Source organism: Amblyomma mixtum, chromosome 1 (assembly GCF_055824585.1).
Source record: "Amblyomma mixtum isolate Tamu chromosome 1, ASM5582458v1, whole genome shotgun sequence".
In the NCBI taxonomy this organism is placed as follows: Eukaryota; Metazoa; Arthropoda; class Arachnida; order Ixodida; family Ixodidae; genus Amblyomma; species Amblyomma mixtum.
In genome coordinates, this window is record NC_143012.1 from 85,009,966 (window position 1) to 85,028,556 (window position 18,591).

Genomic DNA, 18,591 nt, shown 5'->3' on the forward strand with positions numbered 1-18,591 from the left:
CATTTCAACACATCTTTTGATGGCGCGTGCCAGTTCTGAGGGGAGGTGGCTGACACCTTCCACATGGTTTGGGCGTGTGAATCAAACCCATCTATCCCCCCCAACCCCACCAGAGAGGACTGGGAGGCGGCCCTGCTCGGCTGTCAAGGCCTCAAGACCCAAAAGGCCTTGGTGCACCGGACGCTGGCAGCATTGCTTCCCAATGGGGTCTCGGAATAGGGGCTCCACCTAGTATTGTGAGGGGAAAGGGCCAATAGGGCCATATTCCAATCACCTCTCTGTAACAATATATAATAGAAGACAAATGATTTTCACCACCACGAGAAGAAAATTTGGCGTCTCGATGGCATTGACAAAATGTAATGGTAATGAGATCAACGCCTGAAAACCAGCCACAGCTGATTAGCAGAGCGCAGCAGATGGCCAAGGCAGCTGGGGTCCTGTAATAAGGACTCCAACCGCAGACTCCGGGGAAGCGCACCAGCCTCTCTAGAGCCGAATAAAGATTTCTAATCGAACTGCTAAACGCCAGACTTTAAAAACATTCAGAAAAAAAAAACACAGGTGACAATGCATATTGCATTTGTAAGTTGCTACGTCGAAGGAACTGAGCACCGTCGCCAACGCAGAGCTGCACCTGAGTAGAGCTACTCGCAGCGCTCCTGCCATCTGCTAGTGCGCCCAGGAATGGAGGCGCCCGCGATACACTGCGCCTATGGAGAGTTCGACAACTGGAGCAGTGAGAGATATTTCAATGTTGCTGAGACCTCCACCATCATGACATTCAAAAGGTTCCAGGCCACAATGAACTCTGCACCTTACAAACGAGAAAATCAAGCGCCATGGTGAAGAAGGCTTTGAGAGACTTGCGAAAGTCAGGCCCCTTGTGAACGCTCTAAATGAGCGCTTCGTACTCAATACACGTCATCAAACCACCAGGCTATCGATGAGTCCATGGTTTGCTTCAAAGGTCGATCAGCACTGAAACAGTATGCACCCATGAAGCCGATAAAGAGAGGCTACAAAGTGTGGTGTCGCGCTGACTCTGCAACCGGCTATCTGGGCGAACTTCAGATTTACGAAGAAAAAATCAACTGAAAGAGAGGCCAGTCTGACCCTAGGAGAGCATGTCGTTCTGTCGCTCTGCAGTGAATTGGACGAAGGCACTCAGCTCTATTTTGATCATTTTTTCACTACTGCAAGACTAATGGAAAAATTGTCTGAGAAAAACATCCTCGCCGCTGGTACCGTTCGCAAGAACAGAAAGGACATACCCTCTGAAATAAAGTACGACCAGCGGATAAAGAGGGGACAGTAAGTTTGGAGGGCCAAAGGGCAGGTGTCAGTATATCAATGGAGAGACAACAGAACTGTCACTATAATCTCCAACTTTCATGACCCTTGCGAGATAGTTGAAGATAATCGCACCCTATCCAATGGGTCTAAGATAGGTGTGGCTTGTCCAAAAGTGGTCTCTGACTCTAAGAAGTACATGGGAGGAGTCTACCGCTTCGACCGGAAAAGAAATGCCTGTGTGCGCGACAGGAGGTCCAAGAAAGGCTGGCACCGTTTGTTCTATTATGTGTTGAATGCTGCAGTAGTGAATGCATTCATTCAGTACTCTCACCATACGCAATCGGAGTATTTGTGGTTTCGGTTGCTTCTCGGCAGCGAACTAGCGAACCTTCAGACAGAAAAATGTATTGCCTGCATTCCAGTACAAGAAATGTGGAAGCGAGCCCGGACAGAAGATGGTTGGCGTTCTCAGGAGGTTAGGTACCTTGGGGCTGCCCACCACCCTGTCCCAAATGCAAACCGAAGAAGATGCAGGTGGTATTCTACAAAAGCCAAAGAAGCAAGAACACGTTAACCTGCAAATTCTGTGACGTGTCCCTTTGTGCAACTTGCTTCTTGCCTTTCCACAACAGAAAGTAGACAGCGGAAGGCGCGCCCGTGTTTGTTCTCCGAACATGACAGTGAGCGCTGAATACAGAATGCCATTCTTTAGATTTTTCGTCATAGAAAGTAGGCTTTTGTATGCTATGTCCTTTGTTGCTTGTATGCCCACAGCAATTTCACATCACAAAGTAATACTTCTTTTTCTTAAGCGGCTGTGCTTGAGCGGTCAGCGGGTGTCACAAAATTCGGCACAATTTTGGAAAAAAAAAAAAAAAACAGCAACGAGCAGACGCATCTCGCCAACACGCGCCGTAAAACTGGGGAGACGGAAACCCCGGAGAGCGACTAGCCTTGTGTGTGTGGCTGCCCCCTCCACCACCGCTCACTGGCGCGATGCCAAGGAATTGCGTCAGAACCTTCTAGAATGCCGGGGTCGTTTCTACTCAATATTGGCGGAGAGGGCGTAGGCTTGCGTAAGCTAAGAGATGCCCCCTGCCTCTTCACTCGCGTGTTGACGGCGGCGTCAGACCAGAAGCCGCTCCCGGCGTTTGACCAATGGGGACGTGTGCCTGGCGCACATGCAGCCGATACTGTGTGTATGTGCATGCCTGCCTTGGAGAAAAGAACAGACAGACGTGGAGCTAGCCTATATAAGAAGGGCATTGATCGCTGTCGACTAGCCTGAGCCGCCGTTGAAGCTTCAGTGAAGCACACCCACTTGACTCCCGGGACAAACCTCTCGCCCAGCCACAGTTCAATGAGGCAGCGCGCGCCAGTTTGCGGGACGGCACCGTCGTGGACCTCTGGTCGTCGGACTACTGCAGTGCCGGTGAACAAATTGTGTTTTGTTTGTTTACCTCCCTCTTGTGTTAGTGGACTTTAGGTGCAATGTTCCTTTTGTGCTGTAATCTCTCTCGAGTGTAACTTTGCACGAGTTGCATTGTTTTGTTAATCACTTTGTATGTGCTGGTACCAGTGATTGTAAAATCCTCTCTATCATCTCTTTGCTGTATAAAGTCTGTTTTGTTTGTGCACCTTTGGCTCCGACCCATTCTCTGGCTTGCGACAGGCGAAAGCTGGGCACCAAACGACCAAAAACCTCTTGTCACCTGGTAGCTAGTCTCCAATGAGCTTGCCACGCTGAGTCGAGGGCATCGCTTTGAGTCCGAGACCGCTACCCCCATGTGCACTAAGGGAGTCTGGGAACGCATGCTAAAGTGCACGAAGTGGTGACAGCGGGAAACTTATGTCCCACTTTCTCAAACACACTCATGGCGCGGTGGGACTCCTATGTCCTAGCTGATAAGAACGAGAATCCCGCCCTGAATAGCCAGCGTGCATTGCTCAAAACTTCATGTCTCATAAGGCGTTAAAGTAGTTTAAAGTAGTTCAGCAGCATTAGGTTTAGTGACCATATGAATGTGCCTGCCAAAGTTAAATATTAACACATAGATGATGCAGTTCCTTTTGCCGACAGCAAAAGGATTTTAAAGGTTTGTTAAGCTAGGGACTGAAGACACACTTCCTGCCATCCTGCCAAGGTTAAATATTGTTACGGGACGGTGGGCCCGCGCAGAGAAAGGCACAGAGAGACGCAGGAGACCCAGACACAACCGGCCGCGGCGGTTCTCTTTCGTTCTCTACCTCTCGCGCTAGCGCCGCACGCTCTCCCCTTGCGCTCGCCCCGCGCCTCTTCTTTATTTGTATAGCGCAGCGCACTCTTAGTTAGCGTAGGTCGTATGCCGTTACAATATTAACACACAGCATGATGCAGTTCCTTCTTCCAACAGCAAAAGGATTTTAAAGGTTTGCTAAGCTTGGGACTGAAGACGCACTTCCTGTCATAAAGTGTACACCACATTTTTTCCTCAAGCTCGATTTTGAGGTGCTGTTTCAGGAAAGAGTGGAAGCAAGGATATTTTGTTGCATGTGTTGTGCAGGCCATGCCCAGCTCAAAGTTGGAGATTCCGCCCGAGAAGTGGGTGTGGATAATGAGGAATACATCAGATAGCAAGTGCTGCCTTGAAATCGCCAGGCAGCGTTGTGCAGGCCATGCCCAGCTCAAAGTTGGAGATTACACCCAAGAAGTGGGTGCGGATAATGAGGAATACATCAGATAGCAAGTGCTGCCATGAAATCGCCAGGCAGCGTTGTGCAGGCCATGCCCAGCTCAAAGTTGGAGATTCCACCCAAGAAGTGGGTGCGGATAATGCGGAATACATCAGATAGCAAGTGCTGCCTTGAAATCGCCAGGCAGCGTTGTGCAGGCCATGCCCAGCTCAAAGTTGGAGATTCCGCCTGAGAAGTGGGTGTGGATAATGAGGAATACATCAGATAGCAAGTGCTGCCTTGAAATCGCCAGGCAGCGTTGTGTAGGTCATGCCCAGCTCAAAGTTGGAGATTCCGCCTGAGAAGTGGGTGTGGATAATGCGGAATACATCAGATAGCAAGTGCTGCCTTGAAATCGGCAGGCAGCTTTGGATAATGGAGGAGGCAGCCACGCGCAGCCTGTAGGACTATGCTGAGCGCTACATCTAAAGTGCCAGCAACACCAGAAAAAGTGCAGGCATTGACAAGCAAGCAAATGTTGCATAATTTATGGTACTGCGAGACTGCATTAATATTTAAAAGTTAAAACCTAGTGGGGCTTTCTGGTATAAGAACCAAAAGTACTATTATTTGCTTCCTTGTTTTGTTTTTTTATGTCATTTCTAGTCTTTTTGTGCCACGTCTCAGGCGCAAAGTGTCAGTAGAGAAATTTCCCACAACACCCACAAAAACATACGTTTGAAGCATTGGAGGCCTTTCATTCTAATTTTAGACAACTTGACTAGGTTGGATGCATACTGCCATGAAGTGTGAAGACCATCTGCTACTGCACTTCAGACCAAGCATCACTACTTGGCTATTGACCTAATCATACCAATAAAGATACCAATAAAGTAGCCTCATTAGTGAACAATGCCCCGCCGCAGTGGCTCAGCGGTTACGGCGCTCGGCTGCTGACCCAAAAGACGCGGGTTCGATCCCGGCGGCGGCGGCCGAATTTCGATGAAGGCGAAATTCTAGAGGCCCGTGTACTGTGCGATGTCAGTGCACGTTAAAGAAACCCAGGTGGTCGAAATTTCTGGAGCCCTTCACTACGGCGTCCCTCATAGCCCGAGTTGCTTTGGGACGTTAAACCCTAATAAACCAACCATCATTAGTGAACAAATGGGCTGCACTCGACCCAAGTGTATGTTGAGTTTCTTGATGCTCTGCGGGAGGGAATCTGCACTTTCCTAAAATCAGGGCTCAACGAGCGCAGATGAGGGATATTGGTTCAGTTCTGGAGCCGTCACCCGACGAGTTGTGTGGGGCTTGCAACCTACACGGAAAACTGGAATGGAAATAAGGAATGGAACATCAAGGACATATCAGGCTTCCCGCTGCCTATGTTCATCATCAGGGGAGTGATGGTCAAGTCGGGTATGGAGATCAAGTGCCCAGTGATAACACATGATATGTTCGATCTGGATGAAGATGTTGATGCTCTGGGTTTTTATACAATGGTAGGCTTGCTTGCTTCCTCTACAAGGCATGGCTTTTGGTGCAGCATCTGAATCCTACACTTCATATCATCATGGAAGCCTGCATCACAGTGAAAGACATGCGCTATTGGCTACCACAGTGGTCGGGCAACAAAAGACAAAATGTCATTGAAATGCATGGGTCACCAAATTGAAAACAAACCAGTAGCAGTAAACAGTATTTGCTTCCAATAGCAAGCCTCAGAAATGCAAGTGCTGTGAAACCTGGCGAGTGCTCAGATTCAGATAATTTGGATTGCTGCAAGTGTCCTGCCCATTGCTCATAAAGTATGTGGCATAGGATGTTTGCAAATTCAGACACCACGAGCCTTGCATCAGTTGATTTGGAAAGCTCCCAAAGGCGCCATGTCTAAGTGCGACCTTGCTGGCAACTAAGTGTTCATGTATTCAACCTCGGGCCTGAGTTGTATATTACATTGTTATTACACTGTATATTGTATACATCGTATATTACATTGTTGGGGTGAGGAGTTAGTACCTTGTACGGCACAACCGAGTGGTGCGGCCATGGCCATTCGTTGTAGAGACACAATGCCATTGCTCTCATACGACTGATGGTAGCACCACCCTTGTTTACAATAAGCGTTTGCTGTAACTGCGGCCACTATAAATGGGCTCAACTATAAATTAAATTGCGGTTGTAAGCGAATATGGTGCGGTGGTCCATGTATAGTAATCTCAGCAAAGAAAACGTGCAAGCGAAATTGGTGGCTATCCTCCTTTAAAGTGCCTAGTTCTAAATAATTTGTTCCAGGTAAGTATTCAACAGTTTGTAAAACTAACATTTACGCTACCATTGAGACAAACGAAGAGGGATATATATTTATTTCTCTTTCAGACTATTTTGCCAGGTTTGTGGCTGCTCATCCTGCACCAGCACCGTGGTAAAGTGTGAGTCGCAGCTGTCCGTAAATATCTACGCGACTTCTTTGTAGAAGCAGGCCGCCTTGGAAAGCACACAAGAAGGAAGCCAGAGCGATCTGCAATCCTGCAATAAAGAGGCTTGAATAATTCAAACTCGATGGTGTTTCTTTTTTTTTTTTTTAAGCACATATGCAGTGCATGCCAGCTAATGCCAGCTATAGACAATGTTCAGACTGCCAAAAATGAGGAATGAATACTGCCATTCTAAGATTCCCGTCACTTTTTTGTGGCTGTCATCAATATCAACGTGACATTTTCACACTGTTAATCACCAAGAACGTTATCTTATCTCTCTTTCAGACTATTTTGCCAAGTTTGTGGCTGCTCATCCTGCACCAGCACCACCATCGGAAGTGCAAGTAGCTGCTGTCCGCAAATATCTACGCAGCTTCGAAGCAGGCCGCCTTGGTAAGCACACAGGAGAGAAGCCGGAGCGATCTGTAATCCCACAATGAAGAGGCTTTACCTTGAGCAATTCAAACTCGTTGTTTTTCTTTTAAAACACATATGCAGCGCATGCCAGCTACAGACAATGTTCAGATTACCAAGAATGAGGAATGAATACTGCCATTCTAAGATTCCCGTCACTTTTTTGTGGCTGTCATCAATATCAATGTGACATTTTCACACTGTTAATGACCAAGAACGTTATCTTATCTTTTTATCAGACTATTTTGCCAAGTTTGTGGCTGCTCATCCTGCACCAGCACCACCATCGGAAGTGCAAGTAGCTGCTGTCCGCAAATATCTACGCAGCTTCGAAGCAGGCCGCCTTGGTAAGCACACAGGAGAGAAGCCGGAGCGATCTGTAATCCCACAATGAAGAGGCTTTACCTTGAGCAATTCAAACTCGATGTTGTTTTTATTTTAAAACACATATGCAGCGCATGCCAGCTACAGACAATGTTCAGATTACCAAGAATGAGGAATGAATACTGCCATTCTAAGATTCCCGTCACTTTTTGTGGCTGTCATCAATATCAACGTGACATTTTCACACTGTTAATGACCAAGAACGTTATCTTATCTCTCTTTCAGACTATTTTGCCAAGTTTGTGGCTGCTCATCCTGCACCAGCACCACCATCGGAAGTGCAAGTAGCTGCTGTCCGCAAATATCTACGCAGCTTCGAAGCAGGCCGCCTTGGTAAGCACACAGAAGAGAAGCCAGAGCGATCTGTAATCCCACAATGAAGAGGCTTTACCTTGAGCAATTCAAACTCGATGTTGTTTTTCTTTTAAAACATATGCAGCGCATGCCAGCTACAGACAATGTTCAGATTACCAAAAATGAGGAATGAATACTGCCATTCTAAGATTCCCGTCACTTTTTTGTGGCTGTCATCAACGTGACATTTTCACACTGTTAATGACCAAGAACGTGATCTTATCTCTCTTTCAGACTATTTTGCCAAGTTTGTGGCTGCTCATCCTGCACCAGCACCACCATCGGAAGTGCAAGTAGCTGCTGTCCGCAAATATCTACGCAGCTTCGAAGCAGGCCGCCTTGGTAAGCACACAGGAGAGAAGCCAGAGCGATCTGTAATCCCACAATGAAGAGGCTTTACCTTGAGCAATTCAAACTCGATGTTGTTTTTCTTTTAAAACATATGCAGCGCATGCCAGCTACAGACAATGTTCAGATTACCAAAAATGAGGAATGAATACTGCCATTCTAAGATTCCCGTCACTTTTTTATGGCTGTCATCAATATCAACGTGACATTTTCACACTGTTAATGACCAAGAACGTTATCTTATCTCTCTTTCAGACTATTTTGCCATGTTTGTGGCTGCTCATCCTGCACCAGCACCACCATCGGAAGTGCAAGTAGCTGCTGTCCGCAAATATCTACGCAGCTTCGAAGCAGGCCGCCCTTGGTAAGCACACAGGAGAGAAGCCAGAGCGATCTGTAATCCCACAATGAAGAGGCTTTACCTTGAGCAATTCAAACTCGATGTTGTTTTTCTTTTAAAACACATATGCAGCGCATGCCAGCTACAGACAATGTTCAGATTACCAAAAATGAGGAATGAATACTGCCATTCTAAGATTCCCGTCACTTTTTGTGGCTGTCATCAATATCAACGTGACATTTTCACACTGTTAATGACCAAGAACGTTATCTTATCTCTCTTTCAGACTATTTTGCCAAGTTTGTGGCTGCTCATCCTGCACCAGCACCACCATCGGAAGTGCAAGTAGCTGCTGTCCGCAAATATCTACGCAGCTTCGAAGCAGGCCGCCTTGGTAAGCACACAGAAGAGAAGCCAGAGCGATCTGTAATCCCACAATGAAGAGGCTTTACCTTGAGCAATTCAAACTCGATGTTGTTTTTCTTTTAAAACATATGCAGCGCATGCCAGCTACAGACAATGTTCAGATTACCAAAAATGAGGAATGAATACTGCCATTCTAAGATTCCCGTCACTTTTTTGTGGCTGTCATCAACGTGACATTTTCACACTGTTAATGACCAAGAACGTGATCTTATCTCTCTTTCAGACTATTTTGCCAAGTTTGTGGCTGCTCATCCTGCACCAGCACCACCATCGGAAGTGCAAGTAGCTGCTGTCCGCAAATATCTACGCAGCTTCGAAGCAGGCCGCCTTGGTAAGCACACAGGAGAGAAGCCAGAGCGATCTGTAATCCCACAATGAAGAGGCTTTACCTTGAGCAATTCAAACTCGATGTTGTTTTTCTTTTAAAACACATATGCAGCGCATGCCAGCTACAGACAATGTTCAGATTACCAAAAATGAGGAATGAATACTGCCATTCTAAGATTCCCGTCACTTTTTTATGGCTGTCATCAATATCAACGTGACATTTTCACACTGTTAATGACCAAGAACGTTATCTTATCTCTCTTTCAGACTATTTTGCCAAGTTTGTGGCTGCTCATCCTGCACCAGCACCACCATCGGAAGTGCAAGTAGCTGCTGTCCGCAAATATCTACGCAGCTTCGAAGCAGGCCGCCTTGGTAAGCACACAGAAGAGAAGCCGGAGCGATCTGTTTTCCCACAATGAAGAGGCTTTACCTTGAGCAATTCAAACTCGATGTTGTTTTTCTTTTAAAACACATATGCAGCGCATGCCAGCTACAGACAATGTTCAGATTACCAAAAATGAGGAATGAATACTGCCATTCTAAGATTCCCGTCACTTTTTTGTGGCTGTCATCAATATCAACGTGACATTTTCACACTGTTAATGACCAAGAACGTTATCTTATCTCTCTTTCAGACTATTTTGCCAAGTTTGTGGCTGCTCATCCTGCACCAGCACCACCATCGGAAGTGCAAGTAGCTGCTGTCCGCAAATATCTACGCAGCTTCGAAGCAGGCCGCCTTGGTAAGCACACAGGAGAGAAGCCAGAGCGATCTGTAATCCCACAATGAAGAGGCTTTACCTTGAGGAATTCAAACTCGATGTTGTTTTTCTTTTAAAACACATATGCAGCGCATGCCAGCTACAGACAATGTTCAGATTACCAAAAATGAGGAATGAATACTGCCATTCTAAGATTCCCGTCACTTTTTTATGGTTGCCAACGTGTACGGGCTTAACTTTTGAACATCCAGCATGCCGACACCAACAGTTTTCACAGTCCCGTCGTTTATTTTTTATGCTGGTGATCCCAGCGTCATCCCAACATTCAACATGCCCAATCATCCCAACATACTACAATCTATCAAGGGGTTGGATGCTGGTTTTCAACATTCCCATCATTGCCTCTTTTGTTCAACAGGGCAAAATGGATTCCCCCCCACCGCAGAACCAGGATCTCGTCTTCTTTGTCCGTGGAGAATGCGAGCTCAGCTCTTGACAGAGGTCCAGGCTGAAAGCATGCACTCAATAAGCAATGGGCAAAGAAGCTCTGCAGACACGCCAGGCAAGCTTAGAATTCCTTTATTTCGGACTCTGCTTCCTCCGTGGACAGAAACCAAAAGAAACCCATCAACCGGGTCCTTGCCGTCCCAAACTTCAACTCCTTCCGAAATATGACATCAAAGTCGTCATCCGACCAGCACGTGGACTTGTGTTCGAGAAATACCCGACTCGGCTCCTTTTTCACAGCGCCAGTTCATTCTGGCCGAGACGTGACCAAGGTGAAAGACAAATACAGGGTAGTTCGAAAGTTCCCAGGCCACAGGATCCGCTTTTCTTCGGTGTATTCTGGCACGTAAGATGCCGCTAAAGCTATCAAGGTTGTAAGAGGTTAGAACGATGCTTCTTATACCCTCTACAATTATTATGAGCTTCACAAGTGTCGTAACTCCCTGACTATACTGTTCAAAAGCAGACTCTGCGGGATGGAAACTTTTGATCCACCCTGTACATACTCCGACCTCATATGTTGGGTCCAACATCCTTGTGATTAGCACCGTGCACGAAGAAACGGCGGAGCTTTGTGAAATTACCGAACTCAATGTGGACGTCAGCCCCAACCCCATGCAAGCGTATGTCCCCTTTCCAGCCACGACAATCCGAGGAGTCTCACGGACTGGATCCCCGGGAGACAAGCGGCACCCTCATGGCGGGGGTGTGCATCAGAGACAACCGCAGCGAGCTCTTATTCTCCAGAATTCTCGCCTCTTCAACGACAGCCCTTCTCACATTCGAAGGACCCCAACTCCCCAACATACCTGTGCTTCACGTACAGGCAAGCCAGGCAATTCTGCCAGATACGCATGCAGACCAGCGATGTCCAGGTCTGCTGCCTATGTCGGGTGAATCTAGTGTACGGTGAGGTGGTGGGACGGTGTGTAGGTTGTGTTCCATGTCAGCACCACTGCCTCGATTGGCCCAGATTGCAAGTCGGCAACGCCACTGTCCCTTCTCTTGCAGCGCTCGAAATGGAAACGAAGAGGAAGGCTATCTCGCTCGAGACAAAGCTACAGATATTGAGAGCTGTGGACAGTAGCCGCAAGAAAAACGACGTTGCATCGGAATTTAGCGTTCCCCCAAGTACCTTATCCACCATTTTGGCCACAAGGAATAAGATTGAGGGCAACACCGAAGGCGCCATAAAAGCCGTTCGTAAGCGAGTTAGGCCTTGCCATCACCCGGATGTGGAACCGGCTTTGCTTTCATGGTTTAAAGACGTAAGGGCGCAAAACTTGCAGTATCGGGAGCATTTCTTTAAACGAAGACCAACAGCCTGGCCTGTGCACTGGGGCATGACGATTACATGCAAGCAGCAGTTGGCTGCAACGTTTTAAAGACAGGCACAAGACTGCGTGCAACAAGTTGCATGGCGAAGGGTCCGCTGTCAACGTGGAGACATGTGAAAAGTGGCTAGAGAACTTTCGGCCTCTGCTCCAGGAATACGAGTGCAATGTGTACAATGTCAACGAAAACAGCATGTCTTTCAAGCTGCTCCCAGAGCGGTCAATGGCAGTAAAGAACGAAACCTGCCATGGAGGCAAAAAGAACAAGGACAGGGTGACAGTAGCAGGAGTGAACATGGGTGGCTCTGACAAAAGACTGCTCACCATCATTGGCAAGTCTGCCCGTCCGAGGTGCCTGACAGGTGTCCAGAATTTGCAGGTTGAGTACATGTCTAACAAAAAGGCCTGGATGATGTCCAAGCTTTTCGAGGACTGGCTCAAAGCTTCGACCAGGACACGGAGAGGCAGCACAGAAAAGTTCTGTCAGTCTTGGACAACAGTTCAGCACACAAAGTCTCGATCGTGCTGAAGGCACTTCGCTTAGTGTTCCTGACACCAGACGCAACTTATGCTTTGCAGCCGTTGGACAAGGGCATTATCCGTTCACTCAAGTGCAATTATCGGAACTGTTTGGGGATGCAACTGGTTTTCGATAACGATCGACGCAGATCAACATCCATCAACATCAAGATGATGCTCAAAATGTTGTACGGATCATGGAATGAAGTGAGGCAGTCCAGAATAAAGAACTGTTTTGCAGATTTCGGTTTTGTTTTGCCTGCAGTTGAAGACAAAGTTCAGCCCAAAGATCTGGTAGAGCTGGACAAAACTTGGGATCGACTGGCACTCCCAGGCATCGCATTTGACGATTTCGTTTCAGCCGAGAAGAACTTGGCCGTAGCGCCCGAGCCGATGGATTACGAAATTGTGGATCGCATCGTGTTAACTGAGGATAACAGAAGCAGCGATAGCGAAGCTGACAGTGAACGTGATGAACCACCGATAAGCAGTGCGGACACCGTGGACATGGCTAGGAGGCCGAGATGCTATTTGGAAAAACCCCTAACAACCAAACCTACTGAAACAGAAAAGGCCCTCTTTTGCGTAGACACTGTGGAAAACTTCATTTCGCTCAGTGCTGTGAAAAGGCACTAGATGAAGATCACATCCTTCTTCAAATAAATTAACGCAGACCTATTTTGTCAAATGAACTTTATTGTGTTACAATGCGACCTTGCCATATTCCGGTCAATTTTGTTTGAAATGCCACAAGGAGACGGGTAAGGATTACTTTGTTTATCGTGAATGCATTTTAATATCTAGAATATTTGCACGAGCCAAACTGCGGATCTGTCAGAGCCGAGATTTATATACTGTTACAACGAATATCGTATACAACAAACTAATTTATGGTCCCAATGTTACTTCGTTATAACAGGGTCTGGCTGTAGGCCAAGATAAAAAAAGAAGCCCTTGGAATCACATCTGGATATGAAAGGTTTCAGAGTTCATAGCTGGCACTAAGATAACTGTGGAAACTGATCATCAGCCATTGTTGGCGATAGCAAAGAAAGGCATCACCGAAATAATATAAAATAATATATATATATAACTTTATGGCTACTTCCTTTCTTGTAGCCGATTGCCCTCCAAAATGAGTGCGCACCGAAATAACTGCAAATTTATTTTTAAAAAATGAAAACAACTTTCCAAGGTTCCACGTGGTCCACAGCGAACATGCGGACCTAACTGCACGACTGGTGTGACCCTTCCTTGTAACAAGAACCCTAACTGAAAGCATCGGACAAGGCTACAAAATCAAAAAACTGGCAAATGGCGGCCTCCTGTTGGAAGTCCTTTACAATCATCAATATGAGAAGTTGTCAGGAGCAACAGGTTTTGGACAAATACCAGTGACAATCACCCAGCACCGTTGATTGAATACTGTTCATGGAGTAATTTCCGATGATGACCTGAAGTATTTAACAGAAGAAATCCTAGACGGACTTAGAAACAAAATGTAACAAATGTGTACAGGATCAAAAAAGGCGTGACAACATGGAAATACCAACAAAGCATTGTTCTCGCACTTGCCTCTAGTATACTACTTGATTCCGAGGAGGTAGGTTACACAAAGCTCAAACTCGGACCATACATACCGAACCCCCATTGATGCTACAAATGCCAGAGATACAGCCACGGTTCGCAGAGCTGCCGGGGCCAACAGACCTGCGACAAATGTGCTTCTCACGACCATCCCACTGAAAACTGTGATGTTGAACCTCACCTTTGTGCAAACTCTGAGAGCAGTCATCCACCTTACTCACGGTCATGCCCAGGTTGGAAAAAGGAAAGTGACATAATAACACTAAAAGTCAGAGAGAACGTATCTTTCAGGGAAGCGTGGAAACAAATTTCGCAGCAAACTCTAAGCTACCCCGCCGTGGTGCAGCAGGGCACAGCATCACAGCGGTTTCCTGCACAGGTCACACACAGTGAGCCTGGAGCGGGACCACCCTGGTGGCAGCAGTTTGCACTGCGCCACCACCCACAAAACAGGCCACGCGGACCTCTAGGTCAGCGGGCCACAAGGCCCCACACAGCCCTTCCCCACACGGCCCCTCCCCCACACTGCAGCGCCTGACATTACTCTGTCAAACCTGTCTTTGAGGAAATCCAAGGATGACGCTACATGTGTGATCAAAGCAAAACCCGTGTTCAAAGACGCGAGTATGGAAAGAGACCTGGCTTGCATCAATGCAAATTTCTCAACACTGACGGAAAGAAGGATGACAAAGTTGTACAAGGCTGGACTCTCAACAGATGAATCACTGAAGGCAGTCGAAGAAGTACATCAGCACTTCGGGGACTGGAAGGAAAGGGCGCTACTGCTTCTAGGAAGATGGAACAACTGGTAGAATAGAGGCCCCGGAACTATTTTCCAAACCAGAGATCTTCTATGTGAGGCTGTAGGTACCCCCCACAGCTTCACAGCACGAATGAGGTGTCCACTGACCTAGTGAACCAGTTACACTTTCTCTCGCATTCACACATCATGAGAAATGGTTAGGTGTCCCTGTAATATTTTTAACTTCTGGTTGGCATTTTAGTCTCAGTTAAATTAAATTCCTTTCCCAACCAGACAGACCTCTGATGAGTGTTTTCTTCAAGAAACATGAGTGTGCTCATGCAGAACTTGCGAGAAAGAATTCTAGGAGTGTGACCACGAGGGCGACATGGAGAGCCTTGTGACTTCGGCTGGTTCAGACTTCAACACTTCTAGCTAGAGTGAGAGCGAAATGAGTGGTATCAAAGAACTGCTCAGAGTACCATTTTCTCAACAATAAAGCATTTTGTGCTTCTGGCATCGCTAGGGCACCAAGGGAGAGCTATAACTTTTTTTTCTTGCGAGCATTTCTCTTGATGCTCAGCCAAAATGTCTTGGTACGTCTCCGCATTGTTTCTTCTCGTAGCTTTAAGCACTTCATTACGGTCTCTTTATTTGTGGACACCTACAATAAAATGCACTGAATTGCAAGTGCATTTCTGTATTTTTCTGTCAAAGAATTCACTTCACTTTCCCTTTCTCTATAAATATCTCGCTCAACATATCTAAAACAGTGTGAGCATGGACAGCTCTAGTTAATAGATAAGACCATTCTCTCTATAAAGCCCTGAATATAGGCGCTAGAAAAAAACTAGAAAAGCAATGACTTGAAAACGAAAACAAGATATCCATCTCCCTCCCATGTCACACTGCTGAAATATGTGTCAAAATTCAAAGGTATGTGCACACAATTACAAATATTTCTTTTTAAAAAACTTATATTTCTTACACCTCAAGAAACCTACAGTTTCTCTGAATAGACTAGAAATAACGACGGCGATCGATATCTTTAAACAAAAAATTTCAACTTGCCATAAAAGCACTGTTGCTTGAACGGTAACACTGTTCGTGAAAAGGTATGGACAGCTGACATTTATGCCGCTGAAAGCAAAACCGCAAGCGATGTCAGCCTTGTGCAGACTACATGACGCATTGATAAACGAGTGTGGAAGCTTTGCCTCTGTACCGTTGCCTGCACACCCGCAAAAAGTTGTCCGTGAGTTAACGTAATAGTACCGTGGCCTACAACAGCGCAAACAGCCAAAAGTGAGTGCCATTCATACTCTGGCCAGACCATGGGGCTTATACCCGTGCCACACGCGCACAAGAAATGGCAGTAAATGCTTAAGGCCTTAAGTTTGTTAATGCCATTATTTCCGGAGTTGGCGCTACACGTCCACGTTTAATGCCATTATCAGAAGTGACGATGGCGATAACGCTTGCAAAGTAGTTAAAAGTTTCATCTGAATATAAACATTTTTAGTGAGCACAATATATCGGGAATGTTGTTCAAATGTAATGTAAAAACGATTTTCCAGAAAATATGGCTGTTCCTGCTTTACAAGTCGAAAAAGTAGGCATAAACTCGCATGTCAGCACATAAGTCGAGAGTACCTGTCACTAAGGCTGGTTAAAATGGTGCTCTTCGCATCGAAAATGCGGTACTGATGCCTCATCTGACTGAAAGTTAAGAATTAACCATTTCCTACTGGTTAGGAAGTTGTTACTAACAAAGCTGCATGCTTTTCTGCGTGTGGAATGGGAACGAGAGTACACGTTGCACGGGCGAATGAGTTGTGGTGAACTCAGTAGGTCGCGAATGGCAGTAAGGCTAATGCCATTAAATTTATGCGTGTGGCACCGCACGAATGCCATTAAAACTTAAGGCAGTAAGCACTTAATGGCATTAAGTCTGTCCGTGTGGCACGGGTATTAGATTATCAGGGTCTCTCCACCGCAACATTTTTCACTCTACAGACCATTTTCAAGATCTGCACTCACCAGAAATGTCTATGGAGCCACTGCGCAAACATGGCTGCGCTGCTCACCTGCAACTGGTTGCATGCAAATTAAATGAACATGCACACCACCAACCAATACTTTGAGGACGGATTTCACGTCATGTGGGACTTGCAGTTTGTGCTAGTCTCTCATCTCCGTAGAACTAGCGGACGACGGCTCTCACCATGGCGGTGTCCAACATGTCCTTTTTGCAATACACAAAGGAACCTGCAATACAAAAAGCATTGTTCGAGAGCAAGGACAAAAAAAAATCTATGAAGCAAGATTCCACAACAAATGCTCCTGGCACCATGGCGAAGACTGGACTGAGACTTTTTAACGGTTGCCACCTTCAAAGTTATATTTTACATTTTCTCCAATGAAAGGAACTGGAGGAATTGGAATTCCATCTATACTGCACGTACAGAGGGCAAAATGCATGTCTAGAACGGCCGAACTGCGTGCTCCGGGCCGCTCAGAGCTACGTGCGCGACGTCTAGCGATATAACGCCTGGTTCGAGACGACGGAGTGTGGGCATGCGTGGCCACACTGATAGCGCTGCCTGTCTTTTCGGGGCTTGCAGGCGGCCGCGGCTTTACCTCCTGCTTTTGTCGTTTGTAGCGCTGATTTGCGCTCCCGTCTGCGAAAGGACATACGCGGCAGAGCGCCCACCACTGACTTCTTTTTTTTTTTACTTTCTTTTTGTGCACTTGCAAAGCTCTGGCGAGGAGCAATTCACCGCATCACATACGCGCTGGTGTACTGCATCGTCATCGCGGCTACGAGCCTTAGATAAGGGAGCGAGGTTTGGCGTTTTGGAGTTCTTCGGCAAATGCCAAAATAGGCATGTGACTATTGAAAGCATACTGGGGCCTCAGGTGTGGTGGCTGTCGTCGCACAAAAAGAAGGTAAAAAAAAATCTCTCCCTCTCCCGTAAACGAGAGTAGAGTAAGCATGAAATGTTTAAGGGCCTAATGTCATTTCAGTGGACACCCGAACCGCACCGTACTGGAAGGGAGGAACACCACCACCCGTTCAGCCCAATGCCTTGCCATTTGAACTTAAGGTTTTTTGAGGAAAGGAAATGGCGCAGTAATTCTCTGCCATCTTGGTGGACACCCGAACCGCACCATAAAGGAAGGGAACACCACCACCCCTTGGTGAGATGCCTTGCCCTTTGAACTTTGAACGCAGCGCTTCTCCCCCGGATCACGTATGGCAACGAAGTGTAACGTGGCATTTATGTGCTTTTTGCACGCGTTATTAGAAATCGGAAATTATAATTCCGTGCATTATGAAACCCACAGCTCCACTGATATCTTGATAAACATTGAGAAGGCACTGGCAGCAGTTATTTTTTGTCTCGTTTGGAGACCAACCGGCGCTTGCATGCCGGTCGCGTAGGAGGGCTTAGAGATAAAGTCTGGTACGGTGCCCAGATGTTCTCGTTTCAGAGCCCGGATGACTGGAATTCAGTGCCCGGATGAGTGGATTTCAGTGCCCGGATGATGGCTCTCGGTCTCGGCGTGACGTCACCACACTGCCGACAACGGGAGCTAAAAGCATTTCATGCTTAAAAAAGAAGTCAGTTGTGCGCGCTCTGCCGCGTATGTCCTTTCGCAGACGGTAGCGCAAATCAGCGCTACTAACGACAAAAGCAGGAGCTAAAGCCGCGGCCGCCTGCGAGCCCCGAAAAGACAGGCGGCGCTATCAGTTTGGCCACGCATGCCCACACTCCGTCGTCTCGAACCAGGCGTTACATCGCTAGACGTCGTACACGTAGCTCTGAGTGGCCGGGAGCACGCAGTTCGGCCGTTCTAGACATGCATTTTGCCCTCTGTACTTATGTTTCCTGCAGGGGTGCCACGAAAAGCCTGATGTACCGTGTTCCGGCTTGTAGTGGCTGAGCATTTGGATGATGTCCTCAGGCTTAATGGTAATTACCCACGGCGGGTGATCGGCCAGGGTGCATAGCGGATACAAACGCACTCATGTACAAGGAGTGGAGTGTTTTGATAATTTTGGGACTTCAGAGCTAGAATTTGTACAAAATAAAAAAAATACGGAAAAGAAAAAGTTGTGATTCTAGCAGAGGAATTTACCAGATGAAATTAT

The 18,591-nt window shown here is 46.8% G+C and overlaps 1 long non-coding RNA gene across 2 annotated transcripts in view; it reads right to left on the reverse strand.

Annotated features, from left to right (window-relative positions):
* LOC149367068 (uncharacterized) overlaps nucleotides 1–18,591 on the reverse strand; it is a 116,905-nt gene that overhangs the window by 95,947 nt on the left and 2,367 nt on the right. For both annotated transcript variants that reach the window (XR_016284506.1, XR_016284505.1), the window contains exon 2: nucleotides 16,609–16,703. This is a non-coding gene — a long non-coding RNA (uncharacterized LOC149367068). The remainder of the gene's footprint in view (nucleotides 1–16,608; nucleotides 16,704–18,591) is intronic.